Source organism: Neofelis nebulosa, chromosome 13 (assembly GCF_028018385.1).
Source record: "Neofelis nebulosa isolate mNeoNeb1 chromosome 13, mNeoNeb1.pri, whole genome shotgun sequence".
Taxonomy (NCBI): Eukaryota; Metazoa; Chordata; class Mammalia; order Carnivora; family Felidae; genus Neofelis; species Neofelis nebulosa.
The window spans coordinates 85,531,238-85,558,740 of record NC_080794.1 but is presented as its reverse complement, the minus strand read 5'-3'; the positions used below and the strand labels follow the sequence as shown (position 1 = coordinate 85,558,740).

The 27,503-nt window shown below is 48.6% G+C and overlaps 1 long non-coding RNA gene across 1 annotated transcript in view; it reads left to right on the top strand.

Annotated features, from left to right (window-relative positions):
• Positions 1–24,090, top strand: part of LOC131493530 (uncharacterized) — a 53,946-nt gene extending 29,856 nt beyond the window's left edge. Inside the window, exon 3 of the long non-coding RNA XR_009252725.1 lies at positions 23,736–24,090. This is a non-coding gene — a long non-coding RNA (uncharacterized LOC131493530). The remainder of the gene's footprint in view (positions 1–23,735) is intronic.
• Positions 24,091–27,503: the final 3,413 nt, after the last annotated feature.

Genomic DNA, 27,503 nt, shown 5'->3' with positions numbered 1-27,503 from the left:
AGGCTCCAAACTATCAGCACAGAGCCCAATGCAAGGCTCAAACCCATGAACTGTGAGATCATGACCTGAACTGAAGTTGGATGCTCAACCGACTGAGCCACCAAGGCGCCCCTATTTCTCCTCTAATTTTTATTATTTCCTTCCTTCTATTGGTTTGGGGTTTTGTCTGTTCCTCTTTTTCTAGCTCCTTTAGATATAAGGTTAGGTTGTTTATTTGAGATTTTTCTGGCTTCTTTATCCATTCTATTCTTAATGGGCATTTGGGTTGTTTCCAGTTTTGGTTTTTTTTTTAATTTTTTTTTTCAACTTTTTTTTTTTTTTTTTTTTTTTTTGGGACAGAGAGAGACAGAGCATGAACGGGGGAGGGGCAGAGAGAGAGGGAGACGCAGAATCGGAAACAGGCTCCAGGCTCCGAGCCATCAGCCCAGAGCCTGACGCGGGGCTCGAACTCACGGACCGCAAGATCGTGACCTGGCTGAAGTCGGACGCTCAACCGACTGCACCACCCAGGCGCCCCTCCAGTTTTTTTTTAATTCAAGTATAATTAAAATACAGTGTTACATTAGTTTCAGATGTCAGTATAATAACTCAACAATTCTATACATTTCTCAGTGCTCATCATGATAAGTGTGCTCTGAATCTCCTTCACCTATTCCAGCCATAGTCCCACCCCCCTCCCCTTTAGCAAACACCAATTCTGTATATTTAAGAGTCTATTTTTGTCTCTTTTTTTCTTTGTTTTGTTTCTTAGATTTCACATATGAGTGAAATCATATGGTATTTGTCTCTCTTTGTCTGACTTATTTCACTTAGCATTATACCCTCTAGGTCCATCCATATTGTTGCAAATGGTAAGGTCTCATTCTTTTTATGGCTGAGTAATATTCTTCTGTGTGTGTGTGTGTATGTGTGTGTGTGTGTGTATATGTGTGTGTGTGTGTATATATATATATATATATATATATATATATACACCACATCGTCTGTATCCATTCATCTGTGGATGAATACTTGGGTGCTTTCATGTCTTGGCTATTGTAAATAATGCTTTGTATCCTAAATTATTTCCAGTTTGTAAACAAAGCTGGCGTAAACATTTTTGTACATTCTTTTGGGAGATAGATAAACTTATGTCTTGGGTATATACCTAGGAATCTAATTACTTGGCCGTAGGATATGTGTTTACACAACTGAAATAGATTCTGACAAATAGAGATTGTAGCAATTAACTCTCCACGAGCAATGTGTCCTCATCGTCACCGACACTTATTATTAACATTTTTTTCAGTTTTAGCCGTTCTAAAGAGTATACAGTGAAGTCTTATGATTTTAATTTGCATTTCCTAGTGAGTAATGTTGAGTATCTTTTCACATGTTTATTTGCCATGTGAACATTATTTTTGGTGAAGTACCCGTTCAAGTCTTTTCCTTATTGACTCGTAAGGTCTGTTTATATATTCTGGAGACAAATCCTTTGTCAGATATATATGGTGCAAATATCTTCTCCAGCCTTTGTTGTACCTTTTCACTCTCTTAATAGCATATTTTGATGGGCAAAATTCTTAATTTTAATTGTATCTCTATTTTTCTTTAAGTTCTTAACTTTAACGACGTCAAATTTGGCAGTCTTTTGTGGAACGCATTTGTGAGACTGTGGATATCCTAAGATATCTCTGTCTAACCCGTCCGTGATCATGAAGGTATTCTCTCCTCTGTTTCACTTTAGATGATACATCGTTCTGCCTTTTCAACTGTCTCCATGTTTTATCAACTAGAAGCCAGACAGTAAATACTTAAAATTCACTAGTTCCAAAACCATAAGACAGCATTATCGTAGCATAAACTGTAACTGCCCTCTTGACTAATTATGTAGTCTAGGAACGTGTATCAGGTAGGTGCACTCGAATTGGCCTAGCCTTTAATTGGGCATGACATGTAGGTTCTGTGATTCATAAGAAGGCTAGTGGAGAGCTGCAACCTTCCTTACAGAAACACATTTATTGGAAGCTCCTACCTTTCCGCAGGAATGATCCCAGAATCCTCACTCCAGGGTCAGCCCATGCGACTGAGCCGGTAGATCCATCTGGTTAAAATTGGACTATTGCACATTTGTGTGGACACGATGGGTTTTTTTTTTAATTAAAGTCCTATAAAACTTGCCACTAATCTATTTGAAAGGTAAATTTTAAGTCAAATAAATATTTCGTATACCATTGGTGATTCTGGCTTGAAAACCACTGATATTTAAGTTTTATAAAATTCGGGAGAAATCTGCAGCCATCATCCACCCTTGGAGGGTGACCAAAAGCCCCTTGACCAGCTTGGAAATCTCTATTGATGACAAAGCAGATATTAGACTCCATTCTCCATGACCAATGGAAACCATGCCCGCCTCCGAATCGTGGGGGAGATCTGTCCTTCTTCATTGGGATGATGTACAGAAATTTTATAACGTTTAGTAAAACATGCAGCGGCAATCAATACAGATTTACAGCTGCATCCTCAATGAGTCTTTAAATATTTATGCCATTGCTTTACTTAAGTCACTCACTGAATTATATTGCATGCGATCCTCAGGCATTCAACAAAAGGTTGATTAAATATCTACTATGTTTAGTGTTCTGTATTAGCAAATTACATTCTGTGAGGTAGCAAACAGGCGGCAAGCAAACCAGCCCCCGTGGAAGCAGGATGAACAGAAGGGCAGTGTACTGGTCTGATGTACTTCTCCGTGTCTGCACGTATGCTGGGGGGCACAGAGACTAGAAAAGGAAGGTAAGACGTACTAGTCACCCAATCTTATGAGAAGGATATTTTACTCATGAGGAAACTGAGGTTTTGGAGAGTTTGAGTAACTTGTGGAAGATCACACCATAACTTCTGGAAGGTGGGAGGTGGGGATTGGGATTCAGTTGCAAGTTTCCCTCGCTCCCAGATCTGTGCGTTGTGCATCCCGTGGTGGCCACATGCTGGAGAGGAGAGCAAAGCCAAGGCTGCCTGGGACAGCTTGTTTCATGTCAGGTGTTTCTAGGTGGGTTTAGGTGGATTTAAGTCTGACTATACCCAAGGACCTTTTGTTTATGTGTAGGGATCCATAGGTTTCTCTCTTGCGGACTTTTATAGTTTTAGGCTTAGTGTTTTTGCTGATAAATGTGTGTGGACAGGCTTTTCAATTTCCTTTTCATTCCTGGAGATATTATTTAGTACATTTCTTTGATGGCTGGTGATGCACAAATCGGTTTTAATATCAATAATGTACCATTTGGAAAACATTCAGTTTCTAGACCCGCCAAAAAAATATCCCTCTGTGTCAGAATTTATTGAATCCAATCCTAGGAGGCTGCGGGAGAGAGGAGTTCCTTAAGCAGAAGAGTAAACAGATGGTCTTTGGAAAGCACTCACGTTCTTCAGCATTGAATTCGTTTTGGACAGAATGGAGTCACATATGCCAACGCTTGTTGGCCAGCAGGGTGGTAGCACGGAGACATCAAAACTATCATGACATTCTTCAGGCCTTTGGGCTTAATCTGGGCCTCGGTGATCTGAGAGAAATGGTCACAAATTGCCAGATGCCCCTTGGTTGGATAACTTAGGGAGAAAATGTATGACTGGCAGACAGTAATGGGACACCCCAGAGATGCTTAGAGCAGTTGGGAGCATTTGATGCCCAATACATCTTCAGGGCCGCCACCTCGTTGGGCCAGAAATCAGTAAAGCTGTGACCGCTAGCTGCTGGCCGCGTCCAAAATGGTAACCCGCAAGGTGAAGCCCACTGGCATAGCACAGCCTGGGTTCAGAAGACTCCAGTTGCCGGTTCATTCAAGGCATCCCTCTCCCAATTAACCCCTCCTTCCCTGGCTCCTTCATTCTCCTTCTCTTTGGGGCTCTCCCCCCTCCATCTTCAATGGTTCCCTCAACCCACCATCGTAGCATGGACATTCTCACTTGCTGCTGAGGTCTTGCCCGCTCCCACGTCCAGCGTCTTGTCCCTCTACATCTGGTGCTTCCATTTCCTCTCCGCACATCCCCACCTGAAACACCTAAGACCTGACTTCCCTGCCCAGCATTCCACTTCCTCAAAAAACACTGAAATCCCCATAACCAGCATGGAGCCTGGCATACCACAGGAGCTCAGTAAATAGATGTTGGATGATTCAACCCAGTGACCTTTCCTACAGCTTCTCTTTCTTCCACTGTTCTACCTGACTGAGCACTGCTGGCCACCTGCTCCCCATCCATACCTCACTCCCAGGCTCCTGGGGCCCTGAACCTCAGTGTTCTACTTCTCTGGCCAACCCTGTGCTTCCCATTCTGGCTCCCCCGCCACTCCCGGATCCCTGGACACTTCTCTTCTCCAATGCTCTCTTGACAGGCCAGGATTCCCAAAGTTCACCTCCTTTGAACTTATTTTTATTTTGTTTTTTTTTTTTAATTGAGGTAAGATCCACAGAACATAAAAGGAACTATTTTAGGGGCACCTGGGTGGCTCAGTCGGTTAAGCGTCTGACTTCAGCTCAGGTCATGATCTCACGGTTGGTGGGTTCGAGCCCCGTGTTGGGCTCTGTGTCGGCAGCTCAGAGGCTGGAGTGTGCTTCGGGTTCTGTGTCTCCCTCTCTCTCTGCCCCTCCCCTGCTCGCTCTGTCTCTCTCTCTCTCTCTCTCTCTCTCTCAAAAATAAGTAAACATTAAAAAATTGGAAACAAAAGAAACTGTTTTAAAGTATATCGTTCAGTGGCATTTAGTACATTAACAGTGTTGTATGCCTACCCCTCTACCTTTGCCAGAATATTTGCCTCATCCCCAAAGGAGACTGGGTACTCATTAAGCAGTCATCCTTCATCCTGTCCTCTCCCTCACCCCTGACAACCACTATTCTACTTTGTGTCTCCGTGGATCTACCCGTCCTAGACATTTCCTATAAATGGAATCGTATACGTGGTCTTTTGTGTCTGGTTTATTTTGCTTGGCATCGTGTTCCCAAGGTTCTTCCCTGTTGTCGCGTGTATCGGTACCTTGGTCCTTTAGAGTGGCTGAATAATAGTCCAGTGTATGGATAGATCACATTTTCTTACCCATTCATCTGTCGATGGGCATTTGGGTAGCGTCTACCTTTCGACACTTGTGGTAGTGCTGCTAGGAACATGATGTACAAATTTTTCTTTGAAACCTGGTTTCCATTCTTCAGGGTGTATACCCAGGAGTGGAATCGTGGGGTCAGAGGGCAATTCTACACTTCACTTTTTGAGGAATTCCGAAATCTCCTTTTGCCACCCTTTGGTCCCTTGGCTCTGCACTGGTGGGTGGAGTGCACATCGTCACTTCGGGGGGCTGTCCTCTCATCACTGCACACCGTGAGTCCAGGGTTGGCCTTGTACCCTCTGCCTCAGCCAGGTCTTGCTCCTGCCGGTGGCCCTCTTGCCAGCCGGGGTCACCATTCCTCCAGTTTCCCAGGCCAAAACCTAGATTTGAGCCAAATCTTCATAAAACCCAGGTTTTCGTCCACCCCAAGCTCCAAATTCTAGCCCTCAAGACCATCCAACGAGAAAGCCTGTTGTATTGACTCATTCACCCGTTCGTGCATTCAATCATGATCTATCACAGCCTCACCCTGCACCGAGAGCTACAGAAGACAAAGTTGCAGGAGAGAGAGTCCTTGCCTCAAAAGGCTTGAAAACACCAGTGATTAAAAACAAAAACAAAAACAAAAACAAAAAAGCCCACAACGCCACAGGCATCTCCAGAGACATGATATAAATCAGCCTCGAGAACTGCAGAGGCTGAGGGAATCCAGTAAAAGCATCTTGAAGGAGGTACATCTGAGCCGTGCCTTACTAGATACTTTCTAGAGGCAAGAGAGAAGGGCCAGGGCGAGCCAAAAGGAAGGCTGTGAACAACGTGCCTCTGTGCCTCAGTATGTATTGTCCACAAGGAGGAACCCCCTAGCTCAGAAGGTGTCTCTTGAGGTCGGAGAACAAAGACCCTGGGCGAAGGAAAGCAAAGACTATCCTCGGGAAGCATGGGGAGCCAGTGGAAGTGTCGAGAGGAAAGATGGAACTGCCCTGGCAGTGGTCCAGGAAGACGCCATAGCATCGGTGTGGGTATGAATATGGCGGCCAAGACTGAGGCGGGAGCCCACTCGTTGGGTCGGCATTTCCCGCTGAAGGCTCCTTATGACCTCAAAAGTGTTACGTGAAAAGGGATGCTGAGTTTTCTTTAAATTTTCTTATCGTTTATTTATTTTTGAGAGAGAGAGAGGCAGAGACAGAGCACGAGCAGGGGAGGGGCAGAGAGCGAGAGGAAGACACGGAACCCGAAACGGGCTCCAGGCTCTGGCCGGTCTGCATGGAGCCTGACTCACAAACTACAAGATCATGACCTGAGCCCAAGTCGTACACCTAACCGACTGAGCCGCCAGGTGCCCCGGGATGCTGAATTTTCTAAAACTCTGAAATAGTATGACAAAATGCTAAGACTGAACACAGGGCAATGGGTACAAGGAAGGGTACTTATGTTGGCCTCTGTGTTTAACATGTGCTTAAAATGCATCACAGGAATCATTTTTCAATACAAGCCCAAAGAGGGGTGATTGTGTATGTTTGGGCCACACTGGAGTGAACAGTTAAATTGAGTTATTTACAGCAGGCTTTCTCAGGGCCTCTGGAATTCAAGTGTGGGCTATAAATTTCCATAAGATGACTGTCCTTCTCTAACAGAAATCTTCATCCAGATCCTAATGCGGATCTGCCTGGATCAGTGTTCTGCCTGCTCACGGCTTTACAAATATCCCCCAACATCTGGGGATATTGAGATTTAAGGCATGCTTGGCCTCAAGGATCTTAGACCCCGGGGGTAGGGGGTGTTTATTAACAAATAATGAAAACCCAGAGCCTATCAGGATCCAATAAAGACATGGGGCTTACCTGCGTGCAGGCTAATTAATTATCTGGCCCCTTCTTCAAAGCAACGCATTTTAAACATTGAACAGTTGGAGAGAGAGAAGAAATTCCTTTTCTGTGAACAAGAACGGCATTACTTTTCTTTACGGTTCAAATAACCAACACGTTGCACGTACTGACCATAACGTTAGAGCTTATTTGGCACTGTTTTTCCTTCGGCAGGTTTCTGAGACCCCCAAACCGGAGAACATCAGTCCCTCAGGTGCACTAAGGTTAGAGGTGTTCTATATGGAGACAGCCAAGGCGTCTCATCCAATACGCGTTGCAAAGTTACTGTCCAGGCTTCGCGGCCAGCACGACATTTCTTGCATTGCTGTAGCGCAGGTTTTCATTTCTGTTTTGTTCTGTGATTTACCAAACTGGGCAAGTGTCGCTGAAGGAGTGGGGTCCTATTCGACTGTGTGAGACGTAGATAGATCCCTCGTTCACAGTAAATGGAACCATGCCATGGACTACGATGGTTTCAGAATTTTGGTGTCCTGAGACTGCCAGATCCAGGCAGCTGTCACCGGTGGGTCTCAGGCTAGAGGGTGTGGCCTAAGGTTGTCCTCACCTTGCTCGCAGCAGCTGCAGAAATCACTCAATGGGTTGCCACTAGCAAGGATGTTTTCGTGGCACCGGCTTTCTCTTTTACTGAGAATGGAACCAAGTTGCATTTCACCTGTCGAGTAAGGAGTCCCGCGTGGAAACCTGTGCTAACTAGCACCGATCTGTGATTGAGGCCAATGATATTTTATAGAAAGTGGGAGTCACCCCTATCCCTAAACGCTCCTCCTTCCACTGTAATCAGACTTTTACCGGGGCACACAACCACCAAGAATATAAAAACTACACTTCCCAGACTCCTTTGCAGCTCATCGAGGCTATTTAACGTCTAGTCAACGGAATGTGAACAAAAGTAAAGTTGTTTCCTTAAAGGGAGGGGACAAACCCTCCACTTTTCCTTTGTCCTCTCTCCTGGCCAAAATAAGGACATGGTGGTCAAGTATCTTGGACCTTGTAGACAAGGGCCACACACCAGGGACTGTGGAGCCACAGGAGAGAAAGGGCTTGTGCCCTGAAGACTCCATGGCACGGACCCACATTCCTGCTCAGACCTTGACATACATGAGAATAAATACCTGTCTTGGTGAAGCCACTGGTGTTAAGTCCTTATCACACACATCTGAAACCACATCCTAATAATGCTGACCTTTTGGAAGCCGCCTGTGTCGTCGCCCCCTTAATCACTGCACAATGGAGGCATAAGGGAGTGCGAACACGACCCTTCTCTTGGGATTCGGGAAGGCTCTTCAGAGAAGATGATATTTGGCTGGGTCTTGGGACGATATGGAGCTTGGACGGTCTGACTAGGGGACAGGAGATGAGGGGACCCAGGAAATAAAGTGGACAGTGCACTCATCTGTTTTTTCAACAGTCCTGGGCAGACACACAAGCCCCCAGAGAATGCCGGGAAAGATGTGGAGGAATTTGTGAGAAACCGAACACACGTTCAAGGTAAACCAGTGGGGAGAAGGAAGGTGGGTGCGGTATCAGGAGGCCTGGGGTTGCAAGATCAAACCCCCCACACAAACCGAAATCACTGGTTCCCGGGACACCAGACTCCGGGTAAACGGGACGCCAGTCGTGGCTGACCAGGCAGCCCAGTGCCACCAAGATCCAGCGTCTTCCAAGATCTGTGCGTCCACATCTTCGTCATTGGTCTCCTCCTCAAGCTGGCTCCCTCCTGGCTGTAAGAGAGCCGCTAGCGTGCGGGGCGGCTCACCTCTTTGCTCACCTTCAGAAGGAACCAGAAATCCTGCCTCTCTTACGAGGGAGGAAGAACTTTCTCGGGAGCTGCCAGAGACAGACTCAAGTCGGAATGGCCAGAATGGAGTTCTCCGTCCGGTCCAAGGGGAAACGAATTACCTTTCACCCAATGTTGCCCGTTCTCGACCTGGGTCAGTCCCCGACATGGCCTGCCGCTGCGCGGTGCGAGGGGCTGGCGTGCGTGTTGGGGAGTCACCCCAAAGTGCCCCTAACATTCACCTCAAGGATATGGGGCCAGAGTTTTGAAATCGTTCCAGAGAGCTAGCTCTAATCCTCTGAAACGGGACAGAAAGTCTTCAGCTCAGAGTCAAAAAAAAAAACAAACCAGAAACGTAACCATTTACCTACACTTAGGTCCCTTTTTCCATGCCCGCTGAAAATGGCGGCTCAGGAAGGGAGAGAAGGGAGAATTAAACGCATAAACAAGGTAGCCCTCTCCTGGGGCCGGGGAAGATCAGGCGCTCGCCTGGAGGTAATGTTGAAGGTTAAATACAGGAAAAAAAAAAAAAGAACACAGTACACAATTATAGTTGTTCACTCTTCTGCTTAAAATGGAGACTAAAGGTCACGAATCAAATCACCACCTTAAGTGCAACAGTCACCTGCCTCCAATCACCTCAGTCCCTTTGTTAGCTGGTGACAAAGGTGCCCCTGTTCCTGTTCATTAGAAGGCCAGGGCTCTCCGTGGCTCTGGAGCTAACAGGTGAGGGTCTTGGGGCCCTCGGGTTAATTGCCCCATTTGAAGCCAGGGGCTTCCCGGCTCTGGAGCCGAGGTGGCCGGGAGGCCAGGGCATCTGCCCTACTGGGCGAAGTTTGCATTGGCCTGAAGCAAAAAAGAGAAACAGAAGTGGTTTGGTACCACACTGCACGTGTCCAGCGTGCAGCACGGTCCTCCATTCTGAGGTTTGGTCCTTCCTGTTTTACGGGGGTGGAAATTCCCCCGTTTTCTGACGTGACGGTGATCGGAGACGGTGAGTCTGGGATTTGCAAACGTCTCCCTGACTCGAATAAATAACAGGTTGGCAACGCGAGGTCAGTGCCTACCGTTTTGCGTTCTTGATCACGCTAGACTGTGAAACCCACGTGTCTGGAGCCACTGATCAGGTCTGTCCCTGATGCGGGAGACACTTCCGTGCTCACTCCCCCGTCCCCAGAGCGTTCCCCTTTGTCCTCCCACATCTAAGTAGGCGTGGCTCACGTACTGGTTTATCTGGCCAAACCCCACGCTACCTGTCTTACTGCGTAATTCCACGCCCGGAACCTTTTACCGAGTCCTTCTTTTCCAGCCTCTGCTTTGTGTTCATCCTTTGCTTTTCCCCATGTTTTCTTCATCTGCCTCATGGGAATTAGAATGTACCCTGGGCCGAGCCCCACACAGGCACCAGGAGGCAGCGCAGCCTGGGCGCCCGGCTGGCCAGTTGTCTTTCTCTTCCCCACCACCTCCGGCTGTCCTCACCCCCAGGTCCTTCCTGGCCTCATGCCAGCTCAGCCTCCCAAACACTTCCTTGTCACCGCCTGGGCGGCAGCCCCAGCCCCACTGAGCTGTGCTCCCTTCACTCTGCTCCTCTCTCTACCCGGGATCCCCAGCCATCCTGGCTGTAAGGAAAAGGATCTTCAATTCAATTCTGTTCTTCAGGGCAGTTTCTTCTAAAATGCCTAGGATGCGGGTAATGTCTCAGTTTTAAAAAGCAGCCCTACCGGGGAGCCTGGGCGGCTCAGTCGGTTAAGCGTCTGACTCTTGATTTCAGCTCAGGTCATGATCTCACGGTTCGTGAGTTGTGAGTTCAAGCCCCGGGTTGGGCTCTGTGCTGACAGTGCAGGGTCCTGCTTGGGATTCTCTCTCTCCCTCTCTCTCTGCCTCTCCCCACCACTCACTCACACTTTCTATCTCAAAATAAATAAACATTAAAACACACACACACACACACATCCCTCCTAACCCAAGGAAATGTTGCAGGGAATGTGCTGTGTTCCCAGCAAGGATCCAACTTATGCAGAGGTCAGATGCACGTGATTCTGGATTTTCTGCTTCATCATCTGTCACCTGTCAGTTGTCAGTCGCCCACTGCCATGGTGCCACTGCGAATCACACTTCCTCCATTAATCTTAATTCCATGTCTGGCAAGCAAACAGCTTCCCGTGGAGCATATCTACAGACTTGGGGTGAAGACGAGGGGACTATTCCGTTAATCTGATCAGCATAGACATCTATAAGTGACTCTGAGTTACTGCGCATCACATCTGTGAGTTAGTTACATCTGTGAGTTACATCTGTGAGTTACATCTGTGAGTTACATCTGCGGGTAACTGAAAACAGAACCGGTACATGACACAAGTCTGAGTGTCAGGACAGTGTCTTCTGGAAGGGCCTCCGGAGCTCATCAGATCCCCCGGAAAAAGGCCACATGTCTACTTCTCTTTAAACAGCAGCCCTGTGGCTGAGTTTGGTTTGGGCTAAATCGATGCTGGGCCGATAGTGAACCAGATGATATGATAAGATATGAAAGAAGAATTAGAGAGCATTCTAAACCTTCTTTCCCTATGAAGCTCATAAAAGTTGAATGGGGCGCCTGGGTGGCTCAGTCGGTTGGGCGTCCGACTTCAGCTCGGGTCACGATGTCCCGCTCCGTGAGTTCGAGCCCCGCGTCGGGCTCTGGGCTGATGGCTCGGAGCCCGGAGCCTGCTTCCAATTCTGTGTCTCCCTCTTTCTCTGCCCCTCCCCCGTTCATGCTCGGTCTCTCTCTGTCTCAAAAATTTAAAAAAAAAAAAACGTTAAAAAAAAAAGTTGATGCAGGGAAGGTCCTAGGAACCTTCATTAATGTCACGGAAGGTACACTCTGGCAACTGCTAGATCCTGTCCCCCGAGCCTGGAACCACTCCAGAAAAGACGCCTGATTTCAATACAACCTGAGAGGGTGTTGTTCTTCTTGCCCAACGTAAGAAATAACCTTTTATTTTGGAAATGCCCAACCTATTTTTTTAAATGTGGCCCATAGTGCCATGATCAACACTCATGTGCCCTCTACCTGCACACTTGCATTCATCAGTTGAGTCACAACTGCATGGATGTGCCCGCTCTCTCCCAGTCTCTCTCTCTCTCTCTCTCTCTCTCTCTCCCTCCCTCCCTCCCTCCCTCCCCATCTCATGTGTTACAGAATTTTTTTTCGCTCCACTAATTGAGAATAAGTTGCAGAACCACAACCCGTCACCCTTAAATATCTCAGCCTAGGTTTCATAAGAACAAAGACATCCTCTTATGTAACCACAATATAATTATCAGGAAACTTTACCCTGATACAAGATTACTCTCATAGCATCCATACCCAATTCCCAATTTTTCCAACAACGTCTTTTAGCGCAACGTGTTTCTGACCCAAGAGCCAAGCATTAACTTTCGTGGCTCTGGTTTCCATTAACCTGGACCACATCTGCAGCTTGTCTGCCTTCTGGGACGCTGACTGCTTTAAAGAGAACGGGCCAGTTGTTTTCTAACGTGGTCTCCAATTGGAATTTGTTGGATTTGCTGTTGGATCCAGGCCGTGCGTATTGGGCAAAATACGCAGCAGAGCGGATGACGGTCCCAGATACCCATGTTCGTCCCCCTGTGGGCGATGTTGGCTCTGATCACTTGGTTAAGGCACAGTCTGCCAAATGTCTCTACCGTGAAAGGTAGACTTCCAAAAAACTTCGTGATGAATAAATGTGTGGGGAAATTCTCTGCCACCTCCATTCAGAGTTCTTGGTTAAATAGTGAAAGGAGTAAGCATGACTCTTAAACGGGCCACAATCTCTGCCATTAAGTTCAGTCCTGCGGAAGACAGACACCCACCGCACACGATGCGGCCTGCAATCCTTTGAGGAAGGAAGCAGGACGTGAAGTGAACAAATTCATGTATTTCCCGTATATGAAACCAAACAAAATAAATGTTCTGATAGAGGCCTTAGCTAACTGCAGGTACCAAGGGGCCAAACATCTAATTCTAAATGTGATGATTAAGAAACACATCCTGGAGACACAAAAAAATGGAGAGAGCCTATAGGCAAAGACTTGCAATTATATGCGTGCGCGCGTGTGTGTGTTTATACACATATATATATATATTTTTTAATGTTTGTTTATTTTTGAGAGAGAGCGCCAGTGGGGGAGGGGCAGAGAGCGAGAGGGGGCCACAGGATCCAAAGCGGGCTGTGTGCTGACAGCAGCGAGCCTCATGAGCCCTCACAAAGCATGAGATCACGACCTGAGCCAAAATCAAGAGTTGGACACCAAGTGAACCAGCCAGGTGCCCCCGTACTGACAGTTACAACAAGCAAGTCACAAAAGAAAAGGGGTACCTGAACAACAAACATGCAAAACGCTCGACCTCGTCAGTGTCCAGAGAAATACACACGGAAATATGGAGTTTTAAGCCATCCTAGAGTCAAAACATACAAATATTGGTAACACCCCATGCTGACAAGGGTTTAGGGAAGCTGGTGGGCACAAACCCAACCCCCACCCCCACCCCCACCCCCAGGTGTCAGAGGACACTCCCAAATGCTTTCACCTCCCAGGAAATGTTTCCCATGTGCCCAAGGGCTCTTTCAACCAGGGCCCTCTGCTCACAAAAACCTGGGTGGAGGGTGCCAGGTGGTTACCAGGCCACACCAAAGCTGCCAACAGGCCTTGTTGGTGTGAGTGATGGACACAACCTGGACTATGAACTCCCTGAGGGTGGGCTGCGTCCTTTATCTTGGCACCATCCAAGTGCAGGATCTGGCAAGTTGTAGGTCCCCGGTCAATGTTTATGGAACGAATGAAGAAACAAAAGCGTGGATGGACAGAATGATGGAAGATGGATGAACGCATGCGTGGGTGAGTAGATGGCTAGGTAGGAGGCTGAATGGCTGGATGGGTGGATAAGTATTCATGTGAGTGAATGGATGGGCAGATGGGTCGTCACACCAGCAAAGAAGTTTGGATGGATGAACAGATGTATGGGCTGGCCGCTGAGTCAATGGATGGGGTGGGGGGCATGGATGAGTGGATGATAGATAGGTAAGTGAATGGATGAGTGGACAGGCAGATAAGTGTATGAATGAGCAGTAGGATGGGTGGTTAGATAGATGAAGGAATAGGTAGGTGAATGAATGGAGAGTTGGGTGGGTAGATGGATAGAACTGGAAAAAGTGTGACTTAGAAGAGTTTTCAGGGCACACTAGTTTTAGTAAGGCCGGAATAAGGACTTCTCTTTTCTCTCCAATCCCTGTAGAGTAAGCAGTGATCCTCCTAAAAGTCCCCTGGACAATGGCCAGCCTACTGTGTCACTTGCTTCCTTGAGGCCTGCCTCATTCACTCTGGGGCTCAGAAGGGCTCTCAGCATGCCTGGGGCCCCATGCTCTGAGCAGCTCACGGGTAGCACAACAGACCTTCACTGAGGACATGCCTCATCCAGGACATGCCTCACTGACTACACACTGCTCCACGGAGCAAAATAGGTGAGATGCATTGAACGAAGGAATCTATCGGCGAAAATGTGGATAAATCACCCCTAATTCTGCCATCTGGAAACAGAGTTATAGTTACCAGTTTCGTGTATTTTTTTTTCATTATTTTTAATTAGCCCATGTGTATTTCAGTGCAAAATTATGTACTACTCCAGAATCAGATTACTTTATGTAACAATGCGTTTTGAATAATTTCCATTTCGGTCAATATTCTTCAAAAACGTCACATGCCATTACATAAGTGTGCCATGATTAATGAGCCAGACTCTTGTCGTTTTCGACGGTTCGTTATAATACGCTCTACTATAATGGACACGCTTACAACTCTGTTGACAAGCATTCAGGATTATTTCCTTAGAAGAAATCCCAATTTGCAGAATCGTGCCATCGAAGGACATGCAGAATCATAAGGCTTTTCTTGAATGTCACCAGATCGTCCTCTAGAAGGACGGTGTTAATTCACACTCCAACCGGCGGGGTCAGAGAATCCGTGCCTCTGACACATTAACCTGGGCTGGTTTCTAAACACAGAAGCAAGTTGCCATGTAAAATCTGCCTCCTCTTTACGGAGTGCAAGAACCCTTGATTGGCTTGCTGCAACTCTTGAGAGTAACTTTCATTTCTTATTTTTTTTTTACTTAAAAATTTTTAATGTTTATTTTTGAGAGAGACAGAGCGTGAGTGGGGGAGGGGCAGAGACAGAGGGAGACACAGAATCTGAAGCAAGCTCCAGGCTCCGAGCTGTCAGCACAGAGCCCGACGCGGGGCTCGAACCCACGAGCCGTGAGATCATGACCTGAGCCGAAGTCGGACGCATGACCGACTGAGCCACCCAGGCTGTAATTTTCATTTCTAAAAAACCCCTCGTGTTTCGAATGCCACCACAAAGGGGCTGGTTCCTCAACAAGAACAACACCGTGCTCCGCACGAGGTGTGTCTGAGCAGGGAACCGAAGCAGAGGGAAGGAACCGACTTCTGCTCTCAGATATGTTTGCATACTCGGCATGGGAGGCAGCCCTTGGGAGAAACTGCCAGTGCTCCCCGCGGTTTTACTGAAGGCAGGGTAATTAGCATCCTCCCATTTCTTATTTCCAATAAATGATCTCCATCATAACAGTAGTGATCTTCTCATTAAAGAAAAGGACATAAAAGCAATGGGGGCAGGGGTTCTCACCTACAATTCCACTCCCCAAGAACAACCAGGGTAATGTTTCTTTGCATTTCCTTCCAGGATTCGTTTTCTCCCATGTATAGCTTATTCCTTTTATGTGGCTGTAATAAATACAGGAATGCAGTGGTATGTCCTGTTTTCAGGTGCCCACACACTTTAAGCATATCCCTCTCTTATTACAAACTCCCAGTAGACCTAATTTTAACAAGTGTATGCTACTCCTTCGGGTGGTTGGGACATAGCTTAACCATTTCCCCATGGGACACATAAGTTACCTTTGGTGTTATTAACAACGTGGCACAAAGGTTGGCATGTGTCCATATATCTATTATCTCCTTGCTTTAAGCACATAGGATGACAATCGGAGAATTCATTTGGAGAGAGGGGGAAGGGAAAGGAACACTTTGAGATGCCGACGCCTTGGCAGACAGTCAAATAAGGCTGTGAGTGGGTCTTTATGCCATCCACCAGTGGGATGCCGTCTTGAGCGCTTTTCAGCGGAGTATTGCCAAATTCTCAGGGTCTGGGGTTGCAGGCCAGTAGGTGAAAGCACCCCCGGGGACTCCCACCTGGCATCCCGTGAGCCTTCCTGGTTCCGAACACAGAGTGCAGCCAGCAGGGCGGTGGGGACTTGGCTTTCGCGAGACCGTGTGCTTTCTACAGATGCGATTAGAAGAAAACGCTCCATCTGGTTTCGCAGCGATCCCTCATTTCTGCTTACTAACTTCTTTGGCAACTTTGACTTTCCAGAGAACCAGCATTGTACTTCTGATGACAGTCATCAGGTTCAAGCGCCTAAGTGGCATTTTACAGCCTCCGTCTCCTCCAGGAGCGTGCTAATGCGGGGGGGGGGGGGGGGGGGGTCCCCGGGGCAGGAGTGCATAAAGAAGTAGGAATTCTTCTTTAGAAAGGCTGTGCCTACCCACTCAGCATTGCTTTCAATGTGAAAATCAAAACTGCCTGGGCTGGGGGCGCCTGGGGGGCTCAGTCGGTTAAGCGCCTGACTCTTGATTCCAGCTCAGGTCATGATCTCACGGTACGTGGGACTGGGCCCCACGTCAGGCTCGGCAGTGACAGCACGGAGCCTGCTCGGGATTCTCTCTCTCTCCCTCTCCCTGCCCCTCCCCTGCTCGCGCGCGCTCTCTCTCTCTCTCTCTCTATATATATATATATATATAAATAAACAAATAAACTTTTTTAAAAAGTGCATGGGCTGAAGAACAGAAGATAAATACAAACGACTAATAAACAGAAGAAGAACGGGCAGTCTCACTAATGATCAGAACAAAGAAAAATAAAACAGTAATACCTTTATATGTCACATCAAAGTATGAACACTAACAATGTATATTGTGTGGTGACAAGGGTACTGTTCTTAGACTGGACTTAGGCTAGTTTAACCTTTCTTTTTTCTCAAATATTCTTATTTATCAACAACTACTTAAATATAAATGAGTGTAAATGGCAATGAATATGAAAAATGAGGGGCGCCTGGGTGGCTCAGTCGGTGAAGCGTCCGACTTCGGCTCAGGTCACGATCTCACCGTTCGTGGGTTCGAGCCCCGCGTCAGGCTCTGTGCCGACAGCTCGGAGCCTGGAGCTTGTTTTGGATTCTGTGTCCCCCTCTCTCTCTCTCTCTCTCTCTGCCCCTCCCTGGCTCGTGTTCCCTCTCTCTCTCTCTCTCCCTCTCTCAAAAATAAACATTTAAAAAAATTAATGAAATAAGCCAGACACAAAAGAATGAATATTGTATGAATCTACTTCTGTGTGGTCCCTAGAATTGTCAAATTCATAGAAAGAAACAGAATGGAGGTCCAGGGACCAGGGGAGGTCAGAACATGAAATTATTGCTCAGTAGGTACAAAGTTTCTGTTCGCAGTGATGACAAGTTTTGGAAACAGCTAGTAGAGAGGGTTGTACCACACTGTGAATGTAGACTTAGTTTATGCCACTGCGTTAGACGCTTAGAAACGGTTATGATGGCAAATTTTATATATATTTGACCACAATTTTTAAAATGCTTTTTAATGCAGAAAATACCAAGAGAGCAAAAGGGCACAAGGCATCAAGGTGGCGACGACCCTTCCCTCTTGTCTCAACTCCCCCCAGCTTTGATCGGGGGCCCTCCAATCAGTAGCAGCTGGCTACTTAGCTGGGGCCAGCATTCACCCCCCACCACGGTCTTAGAGGCCCCTCCACCTGCCTTTCTCCTTGTTGCTTGCCCAGTTTCCTGCCTCCCAGTCTTCCTTTATGTTCACTTTGCTATTTTGGTAAAATATACACTATGGCAGCTTTATGAGAAACGTGCGTATGGGATATAAATTTTCTAGGACTTTACAAACATGGAACTAAGTTTATGCTACTCTCAGATTTGATTGGTAGGTCAGTTGGGTAGAATTTGGGGCTGAGAATCACTTTCCTTCCATGTTACGAAAGCATTGCTCATTGTCTGGGAACTGCCAGGTGGCTTGCAAGCTAAGAAATCCAAAGCCAGCCTGACATCTGTCCCTACGAGTAGGACTTATTCTCTTGCATTGGGTTTACTTTATTTCTTTTCTCTGTGATAGCTCATAGTTTGTCCTCGGTGCCTTGGAATTCCATGATGTGACTCTATACTGATTCAGGGTAAACTCATGAGCCCCTTTCATTCTGAAACCTATGTCCTTTCATTTTGAAATTTTTTATTGGATCAGGTCCCTTGCTATTTTCTCTTTTCTCTTTCCTCTCTTCCTACTCTCTAAACTGGTCTGCTCATTTTCTCATCTTTTTTATTTTCCATCCCATGGTCTTTTCACTCTGTTTTTGTGAGATTCTTCAACTTTATCTTTTTTAGCCCTATTCTGGGCTTCTCATTTCTAGAAGAATTTTTTGAGAGAGAGAGAGAGAGAGAGAGCAAGCATGAGCAGGAGAGAGGCAGAGAGAGAGGAAAAGAGAGAATCCCAAGCAGGCTCCACGCTGTCAGTCCAGAGCCCAACATGGGGCTCAATCTCACAAACCAGGAGACCATGACCTGAGCCGAGATCAAGAGCCAGAAGCTTAACCGACTGAGCCACCCAGGCGCCCCATTTCTAGAAGACTTTTAATCTTCAAACAATCTTTTTTTTACTGGCTGGTTTTTTTAATTATTGGTTTGTAGAGTTCTCTATATAATCTGGATAGAAGCCCTTTGTCTAATATAAGAATTACAAATATCTAGTCCTGTTCTGTGTCTTATGTTTTCATTCTCTAAATGGTGTCCTTTGAGGAGCAGAACTTCTAAATTTTCGTGAATTCTAATTAATTAATCTTTTATTTCTTAATTAATGGGTTATGTGTGTGTGTGTGTGTGTGTGCGTGCGTGTGTGTGTGTGTGTGTGTATCCTAGTTTAAAAATCTTTGCCTACTTCAAAATTATGACAGTTCCGCTATGTTTTCTTCTGGAAGCTCTATGACTTATTGTACCTTTCACATTCAGACTCATGGTCCATCTCAGATTGGTTTTTGTGTGCGGCATGAGGTAGAGGCCAGTGTTTCTGACAGTTTGCTTTGGCCCTTTCCTTCCATGTTAGAGACGTTCTTCAGATATCTGGTAATCCTTGGTGACCTTCACATGCTCAAACATGAGGAACTAAAAAATCGGTCTAGGGATTCTGCGTGTGTGGGAAGGGCATGTCAACTACAAACATCCTTGGAAGTTCATCTGAAGTTCTGCACATTAGTATCTTTACAGTCTTTCCTCCTGTGCTGAACAGTCTCCCTAAAGAAAATTCCTGCAGGGGCGCCTGGGTGGCTCAGTCGGTTAAGCATCTGACTTTGGCTCAGGTCATGATCTCACAATCCGGGAGTTCGAGCCCCCCGTTGGGCTCTGTGCTGACAGCTCGGAGCCTGGAGTCTGCTTTGGATTCTGTGTCTCCCTCTCTCTCTATGTCCCTTCCCCTGCTCATGCTTGCTCGCTCTCTCTCTCTCTCTCTCTTTCTCTCTCTCTCTCCCCCTCCCTTCTCTATCTCTCTCTCTCAAAAATAAGTAAACATTAAAAAAAAAAAAAATCCTTCAGTCTCCAGCCTGGCAGTCTCTGCCTGGCTGTCCATGTCCCAGGAGTCTTGGGGGGGGGGGGGTTGTAGTGGGGGTTCCAGCAGCCACCCTGCCTAGGTTCACTCAGACTATCAGGTATGGTAAACACTCCATCCCAACTGCATCTAACGGCCCAATGCAACGTTGCTTGGTCTTACCTTCTCCAGAGAATAACATCCAAATGCATGCAAGGTGTAGGAGGGTGTGGGACTCACTCCATGCCCCGCCAACAGAGTTCAGTAGGAAGTCGAGGGATCTGACTGCTTCTGGAAAAACTCTCAGCTTCCGAGACTCACTTGGTACCACCTACTCCTGCCTGTTTCGAGGACTCGGCTGAGTGTATTGAATTGGTTTTCTGTTTTCTCCACTACCGGCTGGGAGTTCAGTCTTCCCAAATCTGCTAAAGCAGCTACCTACCCCTTGTTCGTCTGCTTCCCAGATTCCCAGATTGTGCTGCTGTGCTCCTCTCGTATTCTTGCAAGTTTATGCCTTTTCAAAAAATCTTGCTGTACTGGGGGAGAAGGAGAGCAAAATTAGTGTGTTTTCATCTGCCATCTTTACCTGGAAGTTGGTTTAAACTTTTTTTTACGTGTATTTCTTTTGAGAGAGAGAGAGAGAGGCAGAGAGAGAGAATCCCTAGCAGGCTCCATGCTACCAGCGCAGAGCCCAACGCGGGTCTCGAACTCACTAACCAAGAGATCACAATCTGAGCCGAAGAGTCAGACACTTCTTAACCAACTGAACCATCCAGGTGCCCCTGGTCTGAACTTTTTTTATTTTTTATTTTTTAACGTTTATTCATTTTTGAGACAGAGAGAGACAGAGCATGAACAGGGGAGGGGCAGAGAGAGAGGGAGACACAGAATCCGAAACAGGCTCCAGGCTCTGAGCTGTCAGCACAGAGCCCGACATGGGGCTCGAACTCACGGCTGGTGAGATCATGACCTGAGCTGAAGTCGGACGCCCAACCGACCAAGCCACCCAGGCGCCCCTGAACTTTTTTTAAAGAAAGCAATCGATGTGTACCAAGAACCTTAGAAACATTCATACCCTTTCGTTCCACTTTTAGAGTTCTAGGAATTTATCCTGAAGAACTCATCAGAAATATGGACAAAAGTATTGATCTTGTCGTTCACTGCAGTGTCAAAAAAACTGAAAACAAACTAAATGTCCTATGCGAGAGAACAGTTTAGAAACCGATGGTACATCCATGTGATGAAGTATTAAGTCATTAAAAATAATATCTATGAAGAATATTTAACGATAGGGGAAATGTTCATAACATAATCCGTAAGTGCCATAAGGATATAAAAACTAGGTGTGCAATTTCATCCCGACTCTGGAGAGAGAGATAAATGAGTTGGAAGAAGTCTGCTCATAGAGGAGGCAGTGGGGGGAGGACGCAGCGGAGGAGGAATACCCAAGTTTTAACCGCGGTGATCTTTAAACATTTATTGGGGCACCTGGGTGGCTCAGTCGGTTGAGTGTCCGACTTCAGCTCAGGTCACGATCTCACGGTCTGTGAGTTCGAGCCCCACGTCGGGCTCTGGGCTGATAGCTCAGAGCCTGGAGCCTGCTTCCGATTCTGTGTCTTCCTCTCTCTCTGCCCCTCCCCCGTTCATGCTCTGTCTCTCTCTGTCCCAAAAATAAATAAACATTGGGGCGCCTGGGTGGCGCAGTCGGTGAAGCGTCTGACTTCGGCTCAGGTCACGATCTCGCGGTCTGTGAGTTCGAGCCCCGTGTCAGGCTCTGGGCTGATGGCCCAGAGCCTGGAGCCTGCTTCCGATTCTGTGTCTCCCTCTCTCTCTGCTCCTCCCCCGTTCATGCTCTGTCTCTTTCTGTCTCAAAAATAAATAAACGTTTAAAAAAAAAATTTTATTATTGCTCTACTCAGAAAAACTTACTTGTTTTCAAATTAAAATAGGGTCTTGCCTCATTTCAGCCACTGTGTCACCCTTCCTGCCCCTAGACTTGCAGTCTGCTTGAGTGCCTCCATATCGTGACTCATGGAGCCCTCCTGCCTGGAACAGACTTGTTCTCTGACTCCTACTTACCCTTCAAGCGCCACCCTCTCTTAGATTCCTGTCCATTCCAAACTGGCTTGGGAATCCGTTTGCTTGTTCCTAACCCCCGTGTGCACGTCTTTATTAGAATGCCTTGCGGGGCACCTGGGTGGCTCAGTCGGTTAAGCGTCTGACTTCGGCTCAGGTCATGATCTCGCGGTCTGTGGGTTCGAGCCCCACGTCGGGCTCTGTGCTGACAGCTCAGAGCCTGGAGCCTGCTTCAGATTCTGTGTCTCCTTCTCTCTGCCCCTCGCCCACTTGTGCTTTGTCTCTCACTGTCTTTCAAAAATAAAAAAAATTTAAAAAATTAAATAAAAAGAATGCCTTGCACGTTATTATGACCAGTGGTTTCGTGTTCTACGAACTCCTGGAAAGGGGAAGCATATCCTGTTTCCCTCTGGGTCCTCAGCCTCAGGCCGGGCACCAGGCACAGAAGAAAGCTTCCCTCAATGGCCATCACTAGTCTTGGAATGGGACGGAGGTGCCTGGATAAAAGAATGAATAGCGTTTGCGTGGACGATCATCCGGGCATTGAGTGTGCATCAGTCTCCACAATCCTAGTTTTCCGTGACCACGGAAGGCCCAAGCTGCTGGACGTACGATGCCAAACGCCAAATGTCTGGGTTCATCTGGTGATGCCTACCCAAAGCGCAGTTACGAAGTTTGAGAGGAAAAAATCGCACGCATCTGTAGACTGGCCTCACAAACCGATCTCGGAGAGAAATGACAAACCCCACAGGCCCCAGCTGCAGTTGACGAGAGTTGCTCAACGCACAGGGCTCCGTAATAATGATCACTAGTTAACATCATTCCACAAGGAACCATTAGAGGAACAAGGCTTGAAATTAGAGTCAAATGATTCCCCCTTCTCTTCCGTCCATGCACACAAGGCCCCAGCAGCACAGCAAGAGGGGTGGGAAAGCTGTGCTCAGTTGTGCTGTAATTATTTCTAACTCTATCCCCAACCCCAAAATACCATCTCGTCACATGGCTTGTCGTTTTTGCTTGGCTCGGTCTGTCATAAGTTGTCAGGTTTTCCCAGCTTTTATTCTGGCTTTCATGAAGCGCCTGCATTCCTGGTAGAATGAGGCTCGTGCTGGGGAATTCTCTTTAAAAGCTGCCGAACGTATGTACTGCCTCTGCTCCTGCAAAGGCTTGGGGACAGTTCTCTCCCACTGACACGGGGGCTACCGCGGCCGGGACATGAGCTCTCTGTACCGCAGGGGCACCCGAACGGCCTTGCCTAGAGCCCCACGCCCCCAGCCGGTATGAGGCCTGTGGATACTCCGAGGGTTACCCTGAAGGCCAAAGGCCAACCTGTCCCTGCTGGCAACACTCTCGACAACCAGGCGTGAGCCACGGACTCTCCAGGCGAGTGTGCATCTCTAGTGGGCCGTGGTGTGGCTCAGGGCCGCCCGCCCCCGTTCACCTTCCTAATGCAGTGTCTTTATGGGGAACCTACTCTACCTGTGGGATTGTAGGAGGGCCCTGCCCTCCCCGAGCCAAGAGGAAGATGGGTGGCTCACGCTGGGATCTGAGCTGAGGCCCCGTGAGTGCGGATCTTGAGCGGGTAGACTAGTTGTCCAGGAAGGTTCCCAGCATTCCCGCCCTGAGGCTATTCCCACCGGTCTACTCCACCCTCCCCCTCTCCCACCCCCACCCTCCGCCCCGAAGAAGCTTCCTTGGTTTCTGCCTATTTCTGAGCCAGGTCTCCAGTCTTCCCGTTGATTCTGGATACTTGTCCAATAAATTCTCTTTAGCTTCACTCCAGAGTTCGTTTCTACTGCTTGCAACCTGAGCACCCTGGCCAACCAACTTGTTCCTCCCTCTTCTCAAGGCCCTCAGAGGCTGCTGAGAAATCCTGAGCCTGGGAAAGTCTGTGATAAAGCCTTTTTCTCCTAGATCAGAACTCCACGTCCTGTCCCCCTCCCCAGGAGCCCTCCAGGTCTCCGATCTCTACCAACCCCTCCCTCTTCTCCCCTGTCGCATCAGTGCCCAGCGTCTGCTGGCTGACGATCACCTGTCTGGCCAGTGAATCTTGTTCCAGCTGTATTCACTAACTAGAATGGCCACCCCAAATGGTATGGGACACCTGCCCCACAGAGCCATTCCCTTCCACCCCGGAGGGGCACAACTGCCCCTCCCACAGCCCTTTACGTGCACCTTTCAGACACTTAGCACACCTGACCTTCTGTTACAGCTGCGTCCAAAGATGTCCTTTCAACTCCCCCAGCAGGAGCGACGTGTCAGCAAGCCATCGGAGAAGCCAGGATGTCCCCAGCTTTGTGCTTCCGCCAGCCATGCTCGCACGCAGTGACTTGGCTGCAACTCTACGGAGACTCAGCCCAGCACTGACAGAGTCCCCGCAACAGAAGCCAGACCCGTCCTCCCCAGTTGCAGGATAATCTCTGGAAGAACACGTGCCCATCTTGCTTACCTTCTCTTGCAGACCCGGACTCTGTTTTCCATTAAATGTCAAGTCCAGTGGCCCATCTTGATCTGGAAAGGGCAGGCTTTCACTGCCATTAAAAACATCTTCTTAAAAAGATGGACAGATTCAATAATAGAGTTAAAAGGTGATTCAGGTTCGGAGTCTGCACCTGGGAGATAGCACCGCTTTCCACAGAATGAAACTCAAAGGGCTTGGCCAAGCTTTCAGCCTCCCTGTCCCCTCTGATGTGCACACACACACACACACACACACACACAGGGAGCCAGCACCCAGCTGCAGCTCAGCAAGGACCTCTCTTCCCGCCACGCGTCCTCACTCTCTGTCCTCTGCCACTGCTGTGCCCCGTCTGAGGCCCCTCCCTCTTCCCATCTCCACCCAGCAACACTCCGCTGGATTTTCAAAGTCCCCTCTTGAAACCCACCACTGCCAAAAGCCTCCCCACCACCGCTAATCAGAGTCCCACCCCCGCCCCTTCTCCCAGTACCTTCTGTAGCCCTTTGGCGAGGCTTACCAGCGCACTCCACTTAGGGGGACCGTCGGTGCCTCCTGCCAGATCCTAATCCAGGAGGAGAAAGAACGAACGCCTCTCCTTCAGGCTCCTCACCTGCAAAATGGGTAGAACCACAGCCCCAGCACCACGCTGAGAATTACGTGAGCCTGATGTGTGCAAAGCGCTTAAACAGCACGTGGCACGTGGTGATGCTCTCTGGGCTCCTGGGTGCCCGCCGAGGGCCACTGGTCTTACCGCCACGCTCTCAGTCGCTTCTCCGGGCCTGGAGAGATGAGGTCACTGAAGCACGCAGAGGTCACGTGCATGCCTCAAAGTCATAGAGCCCCTGAGGAGAGTCGCAGGAGCAGGGTGGTGGGGGGGGGGGGCTCACATCCAGGTGTGGCTGGCTCTCAGGTGCACGTTCTAGGACCATCTCTGACTCTTCCCAAGGTCAGGCCTTCAAGGGCTGCCTTTTTGAATTTTGAGGGAGGAAATGATCATGACAATCCTTTTTTTTTTTTTTTTTTTTTTAAGAAATACCCCCCAGGGGCGCCTGGGTGGCTCAGTCGGTTGGGCGTCCGACTTCAGCTCAAGTCATGATCTCGTGGTCTGTGGGTTCGAGCCCCGCGTCGGGCTCTGTGCTGACAGCTCAGAGCCCGGAGCCCGCTTCGGATTCTGTGTCTCCCTCTCTCTTGGCCCCTCCCCCACGCACGCTCTGTCTCTCTCTCAAAAATGAATAAACATTAAAAAAAAAATCTAAAGTCCCCCCAGTTTAGGAACACGTGTCCCAGCTTAGCAGAGCTCCAGTAGACTTTCAGCATCATCTTTGTGCCCCCACAGCCAACTCCAAGCAGAATTTGGTACAAGACAGGCCAAAAGGGATCAGGCGGGAGGGAGAGACCCATGTGGATAATTGAAAGCACTGTGGAACTTTCCAGAGTAGGAGGGGAGGAAGCCTTTTCTCGGCAGAAGGAAAACCGTCTCCAGGAACTGATACCCAGACATCCCTGGAACACGAAACCAAGTTCCTCGATCCAGGTGCCATCCACCCCCAACACCCACTGCCAGAGACGTCACGGTCCTCAGCGCCCAGCACTGCAGGTGCCTGCGTGGGGCTGGCCTTCATAGTCTCCCCGTAGTAATGGCAACACGCCGGAACAAGTCGGACCCAGAGCTTCCAGAAGCTGTTTTGCCTGCATCACCTCAGGGGGGATGAACCCAGTAGGTCCTGAGAACACGCAGGTGTCCCCCGAGGCCAGCTTTGCCTGCTGACCACCCGGCAGGATCTTGCTCCCGCTCGTACAAATCACAGACGCCCGGACACGGGACACATCATGTGCGATCCCCACAAGTGCTGACTCTTCCTGTTGACACAAGGGAGGCAGCTGGACCAGGGGAGCCAGAAGGTCATCAGCATCCGGGTTCTTGCAGTCGGAAGCGTGCAGGTGACATCGTCGGATCCTCCCTGACGTGTGGCCCCAGCGGCTCCTGGGAAGGAGGAGCCCTGTCAATGAAGGATCCCACAGAGACCACGGCCTCTAAGCCGACACACTGTCCAGTGAGCAGGATTTCCCTGGCCAGTCAGACTGGCCGTGGAGACAGCAGTGCGGTGCCCTTTCCGTCCAAACAGCTTCCAGTTCAAGTCGTTCAGAATTGTTGTTTCCATTCCGAAAACTAAGACATGATCTCTCTCTCTCTGTGTCCCACACGCACACACACACACACACTCACACACACACACACAAGCATTGTTTCTTAGGACACAGCTGGCAGCTTCTTCTTATCAATGGTTACCAAAGACTAGGGTTGCCTGGTCAAATAACAGCACACCCAGGAAATTTGCATTTCATATAAACAGCAAACAATTTTTAGTCTGAGTATACCCCCAAATAGTGGGCGGGATATACTTATACTACAAAATTATCCTTTTTTTTTTTTTTTTTTCTTTTTCCGCCCCTGAAAATCAAATTTAACGGAGCATCCTGTACTTCCATTTGCTGGATCCGGCAACCCCATCAAAAAGCTGTAGTTTCAAGCGCGGTGTGGATGCGGCCACAGAGGAGGCAAAGGCGCTGGGAAATCTCACCCTGCAGCCTAAGTGCACTGAGAAATGCTAGCCGTCCATTCGTACCCTGTCCCTCTGGGGGTCACCAAGCATTGGTAGGATCAGAAGAGGAAAGATCCCGTGGAAAGGCGGACGGGTCCTACTGCTGAAGTACTCCGCCCTGCGCCACCTTCCCCTGACCCCCTCCCACTCCCCCCTGCATCTTCCCCATGCAGAAGCCGCCATGCCCCCCCTGTGCAAATGACCCCATGCCGCCTCCGGTGGCCATGCCTTTCATCCCCTTCACTCCTTCATCCCTGGGCATCTCAGCACCCTCCCGTGGGTCTCTCCCTTCCAGCCACACTCCAGTTTTTCCGTCCCGCACACTGCCGCTCTGCTGTGCTCCCTAAAGCACATCTGGCTCTCATCACGCACTCCTCCGCTCGACTACCTGTCTTGGCTCCCTACTGCGCCTGGCTAAGATGTATACTCCTGAGCCTGGTGTTCAAGTTCTTCCCGGCCCCCCTTCCCGCCTCCTGTCTTCTGTCTACTCTTCTGCGCCCCTGTTCTCCTCCAGGGTTCTTCCCTCAGGACACTGCCTGGAGCACCCTGCCATCCTTTCCTCCAAGGACCCACTTCTACACATTCATCAAGGCCCCCGACATCTTCATTCTCTGAACTCATCACTCCCTGCCAAGGGTCCTTTCCATTTACTCATTGGCTTGTTCATTGTCTGCCGCTGGGCCTCACCTCCGCGACGATGTGAGCTCCGTCAGCACAGGGACCTTCTAGCCCAGACCTTATGGCAGGTAGGGAGCCTTAAGAGACGTGCTCAGGAGATGCTTATTGGTTTTCTTTTTTATCTTTTTTTAACGTTTATTCATTTTTGAGAGACTGAGTGCGAGTGGGGGAGGGGCAGAGAGAGGGAGACACAGAATCCGAAGCAGGCTCCAGGCTCTGAGCGGTCAGCACAGCGCCCGAC